The following is a 5165-nucleotide window of genomic DNA, read 5'->3' as shown; positions in this document are numbered from 1 at the left end:
TGGTGGAGGAGGAACAGGAACTCAGATTCCAGGGGTTTCTGAATTGAGAAGGCAGGTGAAAGCCCAAAGAGGGAATGGTTCCAAGAGAGTAGAATTTGTAGGAAACAGAGGGGCATGGAGAGAGAGGACTGGTTACCAAGCTGAATAACAATCAGCTCACATATGTAAAGAAACTACTTAAGGTCAGGAAAAGAAGCACCCGAAATGATTTGAAGAAACAGGCCTTATGAGCTTATCTTTGACCTAGAAGCTTCCTGTTCACATCAGGAGGAACAGAAAATGCCTTAAACCTGCCAGACCAGTCAGAAATCATATGCAATTGTTGGTTGCTAGTAGGGGGCTAGTCAAGTGTTACTCTGGTCCCACCTAACAAAACTTGGTAGCAAGACCCAAAAGAATCATACTAGCTCTAATTTTCAAGAAACTACATTCCAGAACAAATACTGACAATATTTATAGAAATGGAAAACATATAGCATATGACAAAATAGAACACCTATTTGTTGTAGAACATTATTTGAAAATGTGCTACATTGCTCTATGTCGTGGAATGGTGTGGGTGGTCCTTCTGCCATTGTCTTGCTTTTATTGCTTAATGAATAAAAAAACTGCTTTGGCCTATAGCAAGGCAGAACTTAGCCAGGCGGGGAAAGCTAAACTGAATGCCAGGAGAAAGAAGGCAAAGTCAGCCACGTGGCGACACGCAGATTGATGGAGATGGGCTAGTTTAAGATATAAGAGTTAGCCTTAATATGCTTAATACGCTTAATACACTTAAAATAAGCTTAAGCTATTGGCCAAATAGTATTGCAAGTAATATGGTTTCTGTGTGATTATTTTGGGGCTGAAGAGCCAGGAACAAACAAGTGGCCTCCTACAACAGTGGAACATTGTTTTAATGATGCAAAGATGTGCTGCATTCCTTTATGCCGCATTTGTTTAACTCTGTGAAGTTGTGTTACTTTGCCTGTCTAAAACACCAGATTTGTTTAATAAAGAGATGAACAGCCAATAGTGAAACAGGAGAAAAGATATGTGGGGCTGACTGGCAGAGAGAATAATTAGGAGGAGAAATCTGGGAAGAGGAGACCGAGGAGCAATAGAAGAAGGAGGAGGACATTAGGGGCCAACCACCCAGCTGCATAGAAAGTCACAGAATAAGAAGTAAAGAAAATAGAGAAAGATCAAATAGAAAAGATAAAAGTTGAGAAGCAAAAGGTGGATGGGATAATTTAAATTAAGCTGGCTAGAAACAAGCCAAGCTAAGAAAGAATAAGACTCTGTATGTCTTTATTTGAGAGCTGGGTGGCAGACCCCCAAAGAGCCAAAGAGTAAAGAGTAAGAAACAATCAACAAAACACTATGTTGGAATGAATCTGAGGGAATATGTGAAATATTTATACCATGGATGTTGCTGAAGTTAATTTAATCAGACGTACCAAATGGAATGATGTAGTACTATACACAGTGATCTGAAGTCTTTATAACTTTAATGTATCTATATTTTTAGGTTGACTTATGTTATCAATGTAGTACCAGTCACAATTCATAAAATTTGTATGTAAACAAAATAGACCTATACTAGACAAAAGAACTTTCAAAAACAGCATGCTACCTGATTTTACAACTTATGAATTTGTAATAATCAAGATGTGTTGATGTCATTGCAGACAAAATATCCATGGCTAATATAGTCTGGGAACAATGAGGAGATGAATATACAAATTAATTCTCAACTAAGTGAAAAATTAGATAAATGGCGCCTGATTATTTTCATTTGTAGAACAAGGAATTTTAATCAAGCCCTTTACCCTGAAGTTGACTGAAATGGATCATAGATAAAAAAATGAAATTTATAATGACATAACTTTATAGAGAAGGTATAGGCAAAAATATTTATAACTTTAGGCAAAACATTAGACAGAAAACTCAAAGCATGATCTATAAAAAAATTAGTCTTTGTATTATGAGCTTCTCTTTAAGAGACATTGTCAAGTAAAAATAAAAAAAACCCAAAAACCTAACCAAATCAAACAAATAAACAAAAAACAAAAACAAAACAAAACTAAAACTCAAGTCAGAACTTGGTAGTAAAATGTTTATAGATCATGTATCTGCCACAGGGTTTGCATCAGGGTATGTATAGCATTCTCAATACTCAGAAATAATTAATATTTTACTGGCTATTAACAGCTGAATACATGGTTATTGTGAATATGTTTCATAAACAATTTGAACTTTTATACAAAGATGTAAACACATACTTTATCAAAGAACACAAATGTCAATCAAGCACAAGAAATTTGTGTATCATTCTAAAGACAGAAAAATAACCTATAATGATGGAAAGTCCACAGAGATTGATGAGGGAAGGGGGAGGAGATGAGAAACGAAAGGGAATCTGAGGCAAGTTTGATGACCTTGTCTATATGTGCTATCTCTGTGTTTCATGGAAGTATATATGTATACCTATATATAAATACATACACATATGTATGTTATCGTAAAATGTACTAAATTCTATATATTAGGTGAAGTATGTAAAAGACATCCTCTAAGCCATTAACATAGTCAAAGAGAATATATTTGTATTGGCAGAAATGAAGCAAATCAACTGTGATTCAGATGATATCAACTTATTGATGTGGGATGATTAATGAGTGCTGTGGTCTTTAGAGAAGAGGAAGAAGAGACATATCAGGAGAAGACAATGAAGAATTCATTTAGAGACATGGTGAATTTGAGGTCCTAATGGGATACTCAGGTGGAAATGTCCAATCATCAGCTGACTTTTCAAGAGCTATGAGCTTCAGATAAAGATAGTGGGGACCCTTTCGCCAAACCGGTTATTGAATTTCTGCAAATGGATTGGACCGTAAAGGGGAAATGGAAGTACCCAGAATTTCTGCAATGATAGGTGTACAGGAGGGGAGAAGAAAATAAATAAGAAGGAAGCAGTGGTTGATCAATTGTGAGATGCATTATTGAGAGATTTCAAAGATCTGTGGCATAAGGGAGTTTCAAATATTAAATGGTCTATGGTATCAAATGCAGCATGGAAACCGAAGAAAATGGACACTGAGCAAAAGGGAGATTATTAATAAACTGACTTAAACAAAAGCAACAGAACTATGTTAGGATATTAGACTGACTCCTAATTTTGAAGGGTTGGCTGTAATTCACAGAGATATAAAGTCAGAGGTATATAGAGACTAGGGTGAATGGATGGGTTTTTCTTTTCCTTTCTTTACTGTTTTTTTTTTTTTTTTTTAAGATGGGAGAGGTAGATAGAGGTAAGGTACTCATTGCCTTGAACTTGCTATGTAGCTGAAGATAAGTGTGAGCTCTTGGTCCCCCCACGTCTACCTCCCAGGTGCTCAGGCAACAGGTGTACGCCAATATGCTTGGCTTAAGAAATTTATCTGCAGTCACAATTTGGATACCGTGGCCATATTTTTAGGTAGGGAAGAGAAACGCAGAAGAAGAGATTATAGACAAGAGATGAGAATTCACCACAGTGTTCTTCTCACAGTGAGAGAGACACATTAAAACTCTGAAAGGAGCTTGGGCACAGAGAAGTAAATGTGGCCAAGGTGTGTGACCAGTTTGATAAAAACGTATTCGTAAGATCCATCATTATGTACAGTGGATATACACCAAATAAAATATATCTAGAGAAAAGAAAAAAGAAGATTTAAAAAGGGTGTGCGTGTGTGGAGAGATAGCTCAGTCATTAAAGGCTAGGCTCATAACCAGAAATATAAAGAAGGAAAAACAGATGCCTTAGGGAATCCTCTGAGTGTCTGCTAGGCTCCAAAGCTGAAGGTAATCTTGACAAAGCAGACTTCCTAGCAGACTAGAAAGAGATTTCCTGCACAGCCACACACCCTTGGCCTTGTGAGCCTTGTCTTTTCCTAACGGGAGGAATTGGAGAGGCAAAAAGTCAGAAGGGGCGAGGAGAAAGAAGGGGCAGGGTGGGGGAGAGGAGGAACTTACATCTTCCTGTGGTCAGGAGACATTTCCTCTGGCTTCCACCCTCGGCTTGCACTTAGAATTATTGTTTGGGGTCAAGGAAGCATTTGGGGGAAGAAGAGTGAGGCCTTCAAAGAGAAAATGCAATTTTGAAACACCGCCTTTGACCTGCTCTTGATTTTGAGGGTCAAACCGGCCAGTTTCCAGTCCAGCTGTAACCAACTCTGAGTCACTAGGAAGACACAGTCACCCACATCACTGCCAAGGGGCATCACAGGTAATAAAATCATATAGCCCAACACAAGCACCTTGTCTCCAACCCGAGGAGGGTCAGTCTAGGTTGTCTTTCCTTAAAGCTCTCGGGTCATAAGGCGTGTGGTAGTCTCCTAGCCTGTATCAGCTCATCTCAGGCTCTTCCAGCTGTAAGCTGTCCTTTTCAGTGCAGCACATTGCTAAGACACAGAATGGCATTGTGCAAAACTGCGGACATTGATACGGGCTGTCCGGGGCTCAGGTCTTCTTCACTCTAGCGCTTACATGTTATCTGCAAAGCTTCTTTTATCCTCTTTCTTTCTTTCCTTCCTTCCTTCCTTCCTTTCTTCCTTTCTTTCTTTCTTTCTTTCTTTCTTTCTTTCTTTCTTTTTCCTTCCCCCTTTCTTTTTCTCTCTTCTTCCTCCTCCTTCTCCTCTTCTTCCTTCTTTCTTTTTCTTCTTCAAATGAAAATTGCTTCCAACCTAGCTCTGGGTCTGCCTGCCTGCCTTCCTTCCTTCCTTCCTTCCTTCCTTCCTTCCTTCCTTCCTTCCTTCCTTTTCTTTCTCTTTATCTCTGACTCTGTCTGTCTGATTTTTCTCTATATACGCAAGCACACACAAACATGCACACAAACACAGGATCTTGGTTAAATAGTCCTACTTGACCTCAAATTTGCAGCAATTCTGTCCAGTTTCTCCAACTCCAGGGTTACAGGTGTGTTCCCCATGATGCCTAACTTTGCTCTGAAACAATGTCTCCCCATGTATTTTTCACTTTTTTTTTCAGTTCACAATTCACCTGCTTGCCCCCTTTGGAGTGCCGGGGTTACAGATCTACCACCACCTGGGATACAGCATTTCACGACAGTTCACGCCTTCCTCTACATTTTAACTTTTTCCATTCCTTTTCTGTGATGCTTTCTGAGCCCAAGAAGCGGTGAT

Source organism: Microtus ochrogaster, linkage group LG3 (genome assembly GCF_000317375.1).
Source record: "Microtus ochrogaster isolate Prairie Vole_2 linkage group LG3, MicOch1.0, whole genome shotgun sequence".
Taxonomy (NCBI): Eukaryota; Metazoa; Chordata; class Mammalia; order Rodentia; family Cricetidae; genus Microtus; species Microtus ochrogaster.
Note: the sequence above shows the minus strand (reverse complement) of the source record.